The sequence below is a fragment of the Sarcophilus harrisii genome, chromosome 1, assembly GCF_902635505.1.
Source record: "Sarcophilus harrisii chromosome 1, mSarHar1.11, whole genome shotgun sequence".
NCBI classification, from domain to species: Eukaryota; Metazoa; Chordata; class Mammalia; order Dasyuromorphia; family Dasyuridae; genus Sarcophilus; species Sarcophilus harrisii.
The window spans coordinates 14,937,995-14,952,823 of NC_045426.1; the positions used below are offsets into that span (position 1 = coordinate 14,937,995).

General features: G+C 36.6%; 1 protein-coding gene across 1 annotated transcript in view; it reads left to right on the forward strand.

Moving 5' to 3' along the window:
* ITPRID1 (ITPR interacting domain containing 1) overlaps nucleotides 1–14,829 on the forward strand; it is a 122,787-nt gene that overhangs the window by 18,259 nt on the left and 89,699 nt on the right. The window contains exon 2 of the mRNA XM_031952687.1: nucleotides 13,866–14,004. The gene's annotated coding sequence lies outside the window, so the exon portion shown is untranslated. The remainder of the gene's footprint in view (nucleotides 1–13,865; nucleotides 14,005–14,829) is intronic.

Consider the following 14,829-nt stretch of genomic DNA (forward strand, 5'->3'; position numbering starts at 1 on the left):
TCCTTTAAATTCTGACTTTAAATTCTGACTCTCCTTTAAATGCCTATTAACCATTTGTACTTTGAAAATTGACAGCTTATGTCCCGTGATCCTTTATTGTCTAATAATTATAGTTAGATATTTATCAGATCTATACAAATTCTACAAGTATTTTCCTAATATATTTCCTTTTTAATATTTAATTTTTTATAAAGTCATTTTACTTCTGTACAATGAAGAGCATATTTTCTCATTCCTTGATTGACAAAAAAAGTTCCTTTTGCATAATTGAGATGAATACATTTTTCTTTTCTACTTCAAAACTGACTCTGATAAGTGGCTCAAGTTATGGTTCTAACCCATTTTCTTTCTTCCATATAATTATCCAGTTTTTCCAGCAATAGTCTAATCCTCAATGTTTGTGATGCATGGGATTATCAAACACTAACATTTGTATACATTGGGCTCTATTTCTGGGATCTCCAGTCTGTTCTATTGATCTATTTCTCTATTCTGTTTCCAGCCCCACACAGCTTTTAGATTTATTGTCTCACAGCTCTTTTTATGAGATCTGGCAGTGCTGACAGTCCTCCTTCATTTTTCATGATTTTCCTCGATATTTTTGCTTCGACATTTTTCCATTTGGTTTTTGTTATGATTTTATCTAACTTTATGGAAAATTTTTTTGGTAATCTCAAGACACACACTGCTTGAATGTCAGCTCCTTGAGGACAGGGAATGTTTACTTTTGTCTTTATAAACCCAGATCTTGGCTCATACCTGGCTCCGAACAAATGCTTGTGTACTGGTTGTTGAATTGCTCGGCAATTCATTTCATCTATAGTTCAATTTACAAGAAGTTTTGAAGCACTGGATTTCAACTCAATTTCCTCAAACTAACTATGAGTACAGGATATCACTTGAGGAACTCCTGTCATCAATTCCATTCATTTCAAAGCCTGATAGAACCAGGGAATTTCAAAGATGATCAGTGTCTCAGAGGATAGCTAATCCAATCCATACAAAAACAAAAGAAAATCCAAAACAAACAAATAAAAAATAGTCTGCAGCCAAGTCTTGATTAGTGTGACTAATGAATTCCATGAAGGGGTTGTGTCTTATTTGAATTCCCTGTACATATTTCTATTGGGCTAGAACTAATGACTAACTTTGACTTAATTATAACTTCAAATAGATTGAATTTGCATACATGTGACCACTGTACAAATCCTTTTTCCCATGAATTGATCAGGACATGACTGAACAACATACCTCTTTAATGGTCAACTTAGACCATGCTGAAAAACCTCCACTTCTCCAGGCAGCCCATTCTACTTTGGGCCAGATCTCAGGATTTGGAAAGTTTTCTTTTTTTCTGACAAGCCCAATTTTTTTTTCAGCTGTTACTTATTATTGCTGATTTAGCATTTTAGGGACTTAGTTAACAAATCTAATAATCTTCTATATGCCAGATTTTGAAGACAATTGCCATTTGATTCAATTTGAATCAATTCAATAGGCATTTGTAAATATCTATTCTATGCCAGGGACTGTACTAAGCTAGAATTACATAAATAAAAATGTGACCAGTCCTAGGTCTTAAAAGGTTTGCATTCTACTGGAAGAGGAAAGGGAGGGAGAAAAATTTGAAACACAAGGTTTTGAAAAGGTGAACGTTGAAAATTATCTATGCATTTGTTTTGAAAATAAAAAAAAGTTTTAATAAAAAGTCTTCACACAGGTTTAAAGTATTAAAATGTATTAAATAAATTATTAAATTTATACTTAAATTTAAAATACCTTAAGATTTCACTAAGACTTTTGGAATACCTTGTATAAAATAAATGGGAGTAGGGGGAAGCACTAATATTTTTGGGAAAGAAGTATCTTCTCAACTTCCATCATCTTAATTTTCTATTGATTTGAAGAGTCTTTATTTTTGTCACAGTCACTTTAAATTTTTTTTTTTTGCACATTATATATTTTGATAAGTTAACACCTACATGTGTAATTGATACATTTTCTCTTCATTTCAAAACATCCTTATCATTCTCTCAATTTCCCATGATTCTTAGGAATACCATGTAAAAAAGATGACTATGGGTTTATTTTGTGCCATGCTTTTTTACTAGATGTTTATTAATTGTTGTTGCTATCAACTATCTTAGTTTTTCTAGGTATATAAGCACATCATATACAAGCAGAAAGGTTTTAATTTCTTCCTTGCTAGTTATGATTCCTTCCATTTTTATTATCTTTATTGCTGTTGCTAAAATTTCTAAACCTATGTTGAGTAGAATTGGATGAAATGGACACCCTGGTAACTATAACATCACCAGTTTTTTTTTCTCTTCTTAATATGATTTATTATATTATTTTCTTGGTGTTACTTAACTCACTTATGAATTCCATTTATAAATTCTACTTATTAATTATATACCTCTTCCATATTTGAGTATTCAATTTATTGAATTCATAAACAAATCGGAATATTGCCTAATTATTGGGATGAAGTATTATATTATAGAGGGTTGGTTGGCCTTGTTATCAGTAATACACGCACTTCATCTGACAAATACAAATTATGTGTTGTCTCAGAGAATTTTAACTTTTGAGATCCTGAAGCAGATCTTGGTGACTCTAATTTACACAAGAGTTTCATTGACATAATAAACTCCTGAATGAGGAAACTATTTCCACCAATGTACACTGGGACCATATGCATTGGTGAAGAGAGTCTCCACGCTGGAAATTTTCAACATTTATTAAATACAGGTTTAGACATCTATCTTAACCCCTAAATCCCCTAATTTTGGTTAATTATATTTCTCTTTTCATCTTTATCTGTCATTGTTTTAGAGACCAAAAATCTCATCTGGCTCATATGAGTTTTATTTTTGTTGGTTTTGTCCTCCTGAAACACTATAAAGAAACATTTAGAAATATAGTGTGTGCAACATTTCAAAAGTTCCCCTTGTTTATCTTCAACTGAGAAGTGTGAGTTTTTTTAAATACTTATCTTTTTGGCAGAGGTATGTATTTCTTGTTTGAAGAACTCTTTCCAGCAGGTGTGTCTCTCGACAAATTTTGCCAAGTTTATTTGTCTTTAAGATATCCATCTCCTGCCTTCATAAAACCCTTTGAGCTTTTCTCAGTAGATAATTGGGGACTTATGGCTCATGCTTTTGAATTTTGTCAAAACTAGAGTCCGGGGTTCAACTCCTTGTTTTCCTTTTAAGTCTAGACCAATTATTATTCTTTGGTTAAGTAATTTCTGTGCTTCTGGTAGTCAGAGTCATTATTCTTTATCTTTGTGATGTGAGAAGCAGAATGGCTAGAGGGCAAATTTAGAACCAGGAAGATCTTGGTCTATATCTACATCTGGCACAGTTTTGTTGGCACATACTGCACATGTTCAACCTCCCTTCATTTTAACCAGCTCACTAAGACTATGCAAAGTAGATATTGACTTACAGTGCTAGAGAAGGCTGTCTCATCTTGGAGTTCTCTATTCTAAAGAAATCACAAGTCCAGTCCCTGTTCTTTCCCATTGTGATATTGTAGCTTAACTATAACATAGCCAGGGATGTGGAATCTTGAGTTCTTCTTGGTCTTGGTCAAAAAGACGCTTATTATTTTTATTTTTCTGTTTACTTTTGCCAACTCAGAAAATTTCCCAGTGATTTCCCAAAATAGAGTGTTAATATTCTCTCTCTCTCTCTCTCTCGTGTGTGTGCGTGTGTGTGTGTGTGTTTGTAAACTCTGTGGGATGTAAAGAATCCTGAAATTGTTATATTATAATCATTCTTCCTGTTCTGACCCTAAGGTCTGCATGCTTGCCAATAATAAGGCTAGTCTTTCTTTCTCTTCTGTACTCTGAGAACTTCCATTTTCTTTCTTTCTTTTTTGCATTTTTTGAGGTTTCTATCAGATTCTTCACATTGGTCATCTTTCTTATTTTCGTCCAGATTTTAATCTTTGAATTTTATATGATCCTGCCATTTATACCCAAGTTATTTATTTAAAAATATTGCCCAGCACAGGGTTAGGGACAGATTTCATATGTGCTCCATAAAGCCCAGTAAAGTGAGATAGTTCTCCATCTCAAAGAGCTAACATTCTAACAAGAGAAGATTTTATATATATATAGGAGATGTCATCAGAGAGTTAAATGGAAATACCTTCACAGTCCAAGGCTATAGTGGCAATGCATTTTAATGTTATTTCCATTAATTAAATCATGTATGATTCTGATGTTCATCCATTTGAGAGTGCCAAAGACATTGGTGGTAAGAACTTGGTTTTCAGATCTTCAGTATCTGTGGCTAGTTAGTAGTTGGGTACTATAGCACCTGCATGGACAGTTACCCAGAGCTCATGTCTCCAAGGGCTTCGAATGATGACTATGATGATGGGAGGAAGGGAGAGATTGACTTACCATATACTCTACCATCCTGAAGCAAGTCCTTTACTCTCTCCACTCTGTGGCACTAGGTTTTGCCACAATTTAATGGCAACTGCTTAATGACAGCTGTATTACTCCTCTCTGCTCCCAAAAGGAAACTGATATTAACATTTCAACAAATATTTTTTGACTACAATCATTTGACCCAGCTCTCAATTCAGTTTTATAGTCATAAAGTTGACCTTAAAGTCCACAATGGAAACCATCATGCAGAAAAAAAAAAGAAGGGTGTTGGAGGAAAATGGGAAAACTCCTGCCAGTGGATGAATAAAGAAGTAAAAGCAGTTGAAATTTATGTCATTTCTTCTGAAATGCCAATGCCTTGAGCACCAGAAAATTATGCAAATGCCAACTAATTATGCAAACTGGATTCTCTGCCCAGGAGCCTCAATACCTATTCAAGATCTTCCAGAACTTCCAGATTCAGACAAAAAAACCATTCAATATGGTGACACAGTCTACTGAAGACATTTTTTTCCTTAAATGACCATTTCAGCCTTATAGTTTCTAGGATCAGAGAATTAGGACTAGAAGGACTTCAAATTAATCAATCAATATTTATTAAGCACCTATTATCTGCCAGACACAGCGCTAAGTGCTGGAGACACACCAAAAATTAAAAGGTATATTCCAGGTGCTTATAATTTAATGGGGAAGACAACCCACAAACAAATATACAATGCAAGCTATAAACAGCTAGATAGTAAGTAATACATGAGAAAAGGAATTAAGAAGGGTTGGAGAAGGCTTCTTGTTAAAAGTGGTATTTTAGTTATGTTATAAGAGGAGACAGACAGAGAGAGAGAGGAAGAGAGAGAGAGAGAATGAGAAAGAGAGAAAGGAAGGAAGGAAGGAAGGAAGGAAGGAAGGAAGGAAGGAAGGAAGGAAGGAAGGAAGGAAGGAAGGAAGGAAGAAATAGTTGGAGTGGAGGAGGAAGAGAATATCAGGCATGGGCATTAGTCAGAGAAAATACCTGGAGCTAAGAGATAGAGAGTCATGTTTGTGGAATAGCCATAAGCCTGTGCCACTGAACTGAAGCGTATAGATCTGGGAGTAAGGAGTAAGAAATCCAGAAAGGTAAGCAAGGGCTTACAAAGGGAGCATTTTGCATTTTATCTTGGAAGCAACAGGGAGCCACTAGAGTATACTGAGCAAGGAGCAGATTCTAGAAGTGCTCTACAAAAATACTGTTAATAGCTTAATGGACAATAGGTTAGAGTGGGGAGAGACCTGAAGCGAGCAGACCCACCAATATCTATTGCAATAATCCAAGTAAGAAGGGATAAGGGCCTGTACTAAAATGGTGTCAGTGTCAGAAGAAAGTTGACTCATATTTGAGATTATTCAAATGCCCTCATTTTATAGATGAGGAAATGGGCTTCCTGACTTGAATAATGGGCAGGTGTTTTTGTTTTTTTTTTTTGTATTTATCTTATTACTGGAAATTTTCTTTTTTTCTTTTTTTTTTTTTTATTTAATAGCCTTTTATTTACAGGATATATGCATGGGTAACTTTACAGCATTAACAATTGCCAGAATTGACAGAATTGACAGAAGGTAGCAGAGACAATGAAGCAATATCAATACTGAACCTATATGCACCAAATCCTATAACATCTATATATTTTTTTATTTAATAGCCTTTTATTTACAGGTTATATGCATGGGTAACTTTACAGCATTAACAATTGCCAAAGCTCTTGTTCCAATTTTTCACCTCTTACCCCCCCACCCCCTCCCCTAGATGGCAGGATGACCAGTAGATGTTAAATATATTAAAATATAAATTAGATACACAATAAGTATACATGACCAAAACGTTATTTTGCTGTACAAAAAGAATCAGACTCTGAAATATTGTACAATTAGCTTGTGAAGGAAATCAAAAATGCAGGTGTGCATAAATATAGGGATTGGGAATTCAATGTAATGGTTTTTAGTCATCTCCCAGAGTTCTTTTTCTGGGTATAGCTAGTTCAGTTCATTACTGCTCCATTAGAAATGATTTGGTTGATCTCGTTGCTGAGGATGGCCAGGTCCATCAGAACTGGTCATCATATAGTATTGTTGTTGAAGTATATAATGATCTCCTGGTCCTGCTCATTTCACTCAGCATCAGTTCGTGTAAGTCTCTCCAGGCCTTTCTGAAATCATCCTGTTGGTCATTTCTTACAGAACAGTAATATTCCATAATATTCATATACCACAATTTATTCAGCCATTCTCCAACTGATGGACATCCATTCAGTTTCCAGTTTCTAGCCACTACAAAAAGGGCTGCCACTGGGCAGGTATTTTTAAGGAAAACTTTTATCATGATTGATTGAGATAACCAAAATTTTAATGGGTGTTTTTTCTTCCTTCAATTTAGAATATTTTGTATTTGTTGGCTTGGCAACCCAAAAGGTAAAGGTATATCTCAAACTTGAGTCAATTCTACTTCTTACTGCCTCCAAGTCTCTAAAACTTCTGTCTCAAGGCTGATGAATTCCAATTTGCCTCATTATTTTTATTATGCTTCCATAGGACAAATCACCCTGACACCAAGATCAGATCAGTGATTTGTACATGGAAACATCTCTTATTATACTTGTTTATGAGTTAATTCCTTTTGTTTGTTTAATGATTTCTTTAAAAAAAAAACTACCTTCTCACACAATTTTCATGTTCAATCATGTTAATCATTTTGATTCTATCTTTGTTATTCTAAAAATGACTTGTTTCTTTTGTTTTTAAATTAAATTTATTTCAATAAAAATAATATTTACACTTGATCCTATTTTTTTTTGTTCTTTTAAGACAATCAAAACACAATAGAACTATTCCCAGGCCTTCTATCTAATAAGACTCCTTCTATGATAAGTTCTGAGGGAACTATATTCTTTGATTTTTGTAATATTATATTCCAACCTCTCAACTCCTTCATAGTGGTGGGTACCGAGTTGTGCATAATTGTATCTGTGATTCTTTGGTACTTGAATTCTTTCCTTCTTGCTAATATAGCAGGTTTTTGTGTTTTTTTTTTTTTTAACCTGGAAGTTCTAGATTTTGGCTATGTTCCTTAAAATTTTCTTCTTGAAGTTTCTTTCAGGAGATTCTTTTTATTTTCATTGTGTCCTTTGGTTATAGAAATCTGGAAAGTTTTCTTTTATCATTTCTGAAAATATGAAAATTAAACTCTTTTTAGTTTTGGCTTTCACTAATTCTTAAATGATTAAATAATACTTAAATCTATTTTCCGGATTATTTGAGATATTTCATAATTTTTTCCATCTTTTTTCAACTTTTTTGACTTTGTATTGATTTTTATTGTCACATAGGATAATAATTTCAATTTGTCCATTCTTATTTTCAGGGAATTTGTTTTGGGGGGCAAAGTTTTGTACCTTATGTGCAAAGCTTTTAATTCACTTTCTACATCTTTCTTTGAAAACTCATTTCTTTCCTCATTTTCCTTTAGCATTCTCATTTCCTTCATGATAACATTTTAAACTATTTCAAAATGCTTAATTTCTTTTAGAAATTCTACTTAAATTATGTCCAAATCTTATTTTAATTTGGGACTTTGTTCATCAATTTTTGGAATTTAGGTTTATGTCTATCAACATAATAGCTTATAATGATATGACTCTTTTTTTGTTTGTTTCCTTACTCTTTCAGACTTTTTCTTGACTTCAACCTTTATTTTAGAGCCAGGATCTGTGTACTTCTTTTTATTTATTTTCTTCCAGGATCTGTGTACTTCTGAAGGAATGTCTCAGCTGGTTCTTCTGCTACTTTTGTAGGACTTTGTATGTTGTATTGTTTCAAAATCTCAGGGATAGTTGAGACTCGGGACCTGAAAAAGTTTTCAGCATTTCCAAAATGGTCCGATCCGGGCCAAAGTTTGATTTCTGCCATCCTTCTGTGAGATCTGTCAGTTTTTAACTTGCGTTTGGCTCTGAGCAATATATCTATGAGTCTGTTCCATTAGGAAATCCAATAGACTGTTGCTGGACTCAGGTAGTATCAACTACCTGGAAAACTCAATTGATTCATGGTGAGAGAACTTTGCTCTGGGATTCCTGCCCTTGTTAGTCTTGTTATTTCAGACTGGACTGAGAATCGAGAAGGAAGTAAAACCCTGTTCTGATTCCGGCATCAAAGCCCTATGGCTTCTGTTTATTTCTAGACTTGCTCTTTGCTTGGTACAGAACTTGGGTCCCATAAATACTGTTCACCTTAGAATGCCACCCTTAAGCCTAGGTCCCTTCCTCATTCAGTCCCAAAGCTGTGTCATAGACCTGGGTAGCGATCAGCTTTAAAAATATTGGGATGTTTCTGTTCTGGATTTGAGCCTTCTTGCTTCAATGCATTGCCTCTCCCTGTATTTGAATTCTCTAAGCAATTATTCCTGACTAGACCTGTCCCAGATGTCCACAGATCTCTCTGTTTTTCTATGTTGATCTGGGCTGAAAAGAAACTCAAAGTGATTTATTTTTGCTTGGATTTCCCAATCAGGATCGCTAAATCTGGTAAAATTTTCATATGCAACAAATACCATTTGGGAAAATAAAGGTGGAAGGAAATAAATGGATAGTAGGAATAATGAATGGGACATTTCAGTAAAACCCAAGTTTCAGTGTTTTTCTTTCAAGATGGAACAGACATGAACATGGTTTAAGGGAGAGAAAAGGTGGGCAGGAAACAATGAAAAAATAAAGATACTAGAGTGGGTGGATAATATTACTAAGAATTGGCATTCATATAGTGCTTTAAGTTTTGCAGTGAGCTTCACATATATTATTTCATTTGATCTTCAATGCAACCCTATAAGGTGAATGCTATTATTGTCTTGATTTTATAAATAGGAAGGAAACTGAAGCTGACAATATAGGATCCTCTAAGCAGTAAGTGGGCAAAGTAGGATTTAAATTCAGATTTCCCTAAGGCAAAGTCCAATTCTCTATCCTTTACATCACTTAGTTGCTTGAGAAGCAAGATGTCAAAATGGATGGGCACTCCAGGTTTAGGTGGGACCTTGCCCCCTTCCAGTCTGGTTTTAGCTTCCAGTCTCACTCCCCCTTTGAGTTTCACAGTCTATATGGAGCGTGCTCTTGCTTTTGCAACACCGGTCTCACCAGCACTGCAGGAGAACTCGAAGGCCAGCAGACTTATCTTTCATTTTAGGGAGAGAGCTGGCTTCTCAGTGCCAGGTGGGGTGGTGCTTTGCAGATTTCACAGTCAGAGACAGCCACCTACAGAGCAAATCCATGCAGAAGGCTCCTTCTTCTTGACCAGCCTGTCGGCAGTTTATTTCCCCAAGGGTCTGCATTTACTTCATGGACTCATAAAGCAAATTGTACAGAATGTGTAGGGGCCTTTTGTGGAGGGAATGGGAGTAGAAATGAACTTGTCTCAGTTTCTGCCTCCAGTTTTGGATTTCCTTGGCTCCCTTCCACAAATTAGGAGTCCTTGATTGATGCTGGGTAAGGTTTTATAATTGTTCACCCTGCATTTCCATAATTTCAATGAATTAAATATCACCCTCTAAACTGTATGAACCCTATTGCCCAGTATATTATACCAACAGTCTCTTGCATTTACATTAATTTACTCATCACTTCATATTTAAATCATATTCTTCAAATATAATATTAAAATGTTTCAGCCACTTCCCAATAACCTCTTCACTATCATCCCCCCCATTATCTCATGTTAGAATAAATACCTTTAAAGCTGAGTATATTGCAAAGGAACTTGGGATTCACAGTTTACTAGCTGTGGATTTATGGATATCCCATATCAAATCACTGCTTTTAGGTTTCCTCATTCATAAAAAGGGGATAATATTTCTTGGAAATTATAGTGGCAGAGTGAGAAAGATCCTGGATGTGCCTGGATGGGCTGAGTATATAATACACTTGATTCTTTGCAACAAAATTGTAAGAAAATCAGAAATTTGGAGCAGAAAAGCAGAAAAGAAACTCTGGATTTGGAGTCAGAGATACTGAGTTATGGATTATTTCGTTTTGGGCTGTGGGACATTAATCTCTCAGGTCTCAGTTTTTTCCAAGAAAAAATTGAGTGGCCTGGGAGAGTTTTCAGAGAAGAAAGATATGAAGTGAATAATAAGACTCATTATTGTTGGCCCCTGGAAGCAGAACAGCACAATGAGTGAAGCTACAAAGAGGCAAAGACAGAAAGTGTTCCTGTTATCAGGGAGTTCACATTTCAATTGGGGAGATAAGATGTAATAACTGAGTATATTTAAAAAACATATGGAATATCTGGAACATAATCTCAGAGGGAAAGGAATAGCAGCTTGGTGGACTGGCAAAGGTCTCTTGAAGAAGGTAAGATTGGAGCTAAGTTTTTTTTTTTTTAATAAGTTTCTTTAATTTCAAAAATTGAAAAAAATTTCAAAAAAATAATGCAAAAATAGTATTCAACATTCACCTCGCAAAACCTTGTCTTCCAATTTTTTCTCTCCCCCTTCCTCTCCTCCTCTCCCCTAGACAACAAGTAATCCAATATAGGTTAAACATATACAATTCTTCTAAACATATTTCCAGATTTCTCATGCTGCACAAGAAAAATCAGATCAAAAAGGAAAAAAAAAATGAGAAAGAAAAAAAAAACAAGCAAACAACAACAAAAAGGTGAAAATACCATGTTGTGATCCACATTCAGTCCCCATAGTCGTCTCTCTGGATGTAGATGGCTCTCTCCAACACAAACCATTGGAATTGGCCTGAATCACCTCATTGTTGAAAAGAGCCATAAGTTTGGAGCTAAGTCTCGAAGGAAATCCTGATTTTATCTAGACTTTAAAGTATGAGTGAACGTGGACAGATACAGAGAAAGGATGGGTGCACTCACCCAAAAAAAGATGTGAGCAAAGGAAGGAATTAGAGAAACCAGAAAAAGGCTGAAGCTACCTTGCCTCAGCTTAACCCTTGATGCGAATGAAGAGCTCCCTAACCTTAGGCTGGGATTTAATAAAGCAAATGCTGGTCTTGGGAATCAGAAAGACCTGAGTTCAATTCTATTTTCAGCTGCTTGCTAACTATGTAAACTGGGCAAATTACTTATTACTTAATAGCTTTCTGCCTCAGTTTCCTCATCTGCAAAATGGAAACAATAATAATAGCTCCCTTTCAGAGTTGTGAGGATCAAAAAAAAGATAATATTATGCAAAGCCCAAAGTACAATATTATTGTTATTATTATTATTACTATTTGTGTGATTCTTAACAATTCATTTAGCCTTGCTGAACGTTAGTTTTCTCACCTATAAAGTGATTAAATGGGAATTATTAGATCTTACTGCATTGTTTTGGAAATAAATGATATGGTATATGTATATATATATATGTTTGGGTGTATATGCCATATACATGTGTGCATATGTGTATATATGTATATGTACACACACACATATAAAGTTCTCAGCATAATTTAAAGTGCTATATTATGATCCTTATTATTATACTTATAATTAATTATGATTAGATTTAAAAGGTTTGAACTAATGACCTCAAAGTTCCTTCCCCAGGCCTGTGATTTGCTATGTGACCTTGGGGAAGCCAGAATAGCAGGCCTTCCAGATCTCTTCCACCTGGAAATTTATAAAATTCTGGAGGACGTTCTCAGTGATTTCCATCTCAGCTTTCCTTCTCAGCAGACTCATTTGGGACCATCAGGAGGCCAGGTGAACTGAGGTTTAGAACAAGCCTTAAACCTGGTCTCTCGGAGGCTGACCTCCTCCCTGGAGAGAAAACAAAAAGACCTTTCTTTCCTCTGCAGTGTGTCCTCGGCTCTGTGCTTCAGCGGGGCTTCCAGCTTTGGTTGGCAGGCCCGGTTCCTGGGTTATGAGCAAATAAAACAGATCAAACAGAGAGCATATTCTCAGTGGCTGGGAAACACTGGCACTGGACCAAGGACCATTGTGTGGCCGGATAGAGTTACTGCTGAGCAGAAAGGGAAAAAAAAAAACTGGATAGAAGGGTGGGGTGGGGCAGGGTGCCTGTTTCCCAGAGCTAAGAGTGGGGAAGGTAGAAGGGCTGCTGGGAACGGCCCATGCACCCACCTTCTGCCCTCTCCCTGCTCTGTAACTTCAACAACATCTCTCCTTTATTTCTTGTTGCAATGAAGTTCTTTAAAGATAAGCATGTCGCAAAGAAAACTGGATTTCACACGTTTGGACAACTCATATCATTTCGCCGATCCTCAGTTTACATAAAATGGGGATTTTCTTGGAAGTCACCCGGGCAAAGTGGGAAAAAAATTCAGGATTTGCCATCAAAGGAGTTGAGTTCATGACATTTTTGATCCTTTTTTTTTTTTTTTAATAGCCTTTTATTTACAGGATATATGCATGGGTAACTTTACAGCATTAACAATTGCCAAACCTCTTGTTCCAATTTTTCACCTCTTACCCCCCACCCCCTCCCCTAGATGGCAGGATGACCAGTAGATGTTAAATATATTAAAATATAAATTAGATACACAATAAGTATACCTGACCAAAACGTTATTTTGCTGTACAAAAAGAATCAGACTCTGAAATATTGTACAGACATTTTTGATCCTTGACAACAAGCCTGCAGGGGCAGCTGAAAGGAACCCCACGAGTCAGGGTCCTCTGCATTGGGAGTCAGAGAGCCTGAGTTCGTCCAGATTCTGTCACTTAAAAGTTCTGAAACCTTAGGCCGTGTGACTGATCTCTCTAAAATGAGAGGTTTGACCCGGAGAGCTCCGAGGTCCTTTGCAGCTCTAGATCTGTAGTCTGTCAAAAAAGGCCTTTGAATTAAAGACTCCAGGGGACCGCAGAGGGTGGCTAATGAACACCCTTCATCTGCAGATGCAGAGACTGGCTCAGGGTGGAGAAATAACTTGGCCAAAGAAGTAAAGGGTCATGAATCCAGATCTTGAGTTCCTATAACATGATACCATAACCTTTGGAGTCCCTTTCATCTCCAAATGAAGAATGATACATTTACTCATCCTTGTGAGGATCAAATGAGGTTCATTTAAAAATTGTAGTATGGGGGCAGCTCGGTGGTGCGGTGGACAGACCACTAGCCCTGAAGTCAGGAGGACCTGAGTTCAAATCTGGCCTCTAGACACTTAACACTTCCTGGCTGTGTTACCCTGGGCAAGTCACTTAACCTCAATTGCCTCAGCAAAAAATAAAAAACAAAACAAAACAAATAAAAAAAACTGTAGTATGCTATACTAATGGAAGTAATTACTGGTCAAGTCAAGTGAACATGCTTTTATTAAGCATCTACAATGCACTAGGAATTTCTGTGTGCTATTAGGATCATTAATTACTCACAGAAATATTTTGTGGTAGTGTTATGGATATTGCCGTTCTCTCGGGGAACTTTTGCTCAGAATGTCCTAGTGGAACAACAGACCTTTGTGTTCTCTTGCAGCTTCCTTGCCCAAGGTTAACGACATAAGGACCCTGGACAGAGATTATCTGCAGATGTCAACCAGCCTCACCTCTCATTGTAATCTGCCCTGGTTCTCACTAGCTCTGGATCTCGGCGACCCATAAGCCCAGGGCTCCAGGTAAACCAGCCTTTAGCTCTGTTTTCTCACTCCGGTGTAACCTTGGGCTAATGCCCCCTCCCCAAGGTCAGGGCTCAGTGCTTTGCTTCCTTCCAGCTCTAAATCCATGATCTGGTCATTTACTTTCTTTGCCGTGGCGTCCATTTCTGCATCTGTCCTTCACCTCCATCTGCCCTACAAAAGATTCTATGAAATGAGTCGAAGGCTCTTTTTATACATGTAAAATCAAACAGCCTGAAGGGACCTTTGAGGTTATTCAGAACCCACTGAACTCCTAGGAAAACTATCGGGGCCAACATTGAAATCCAGGGACTCCGAGTCCAAATCCAGTGTGTTCTTTTTGTCACGTCCCGGCTAAGGTTGTGCTTTGGGGCCACAGAACAGAGGGAAGATAATCGGTTCCCACATGAATTAAACCCCATGATCCAGTTCTTCAAGAACCATGCTGGGGTCCATTGACACATCACTTAATAAAACATGGGGAGGACTCTGAAGTCATTTAATTCCAGCTCTGCACATCCTTTCCTTCAGAAGTCTCATTTGGCCAATGGGGAAAACCTATAAAACGAATATGGAATAATTTGGCCAAGATCACTGTAATAAAAGGGCAAGTGGGTTGTGGAGGAGTGAGTCTGGAGGAGGCCACGATATCATCCTGCATTTGTATATTATTACTAAGTTTTGCAAAATACCTCATAAACCCGACAGCACCTGTTCTTCACAAGGACCCTATAAGGGATTAGTATTATGATTATCCCCATTTCACAGAGGAGGAAACTGAGGGCAACAAATGTAAAGTGACTTATCCATGTCATCCAGCTAGTG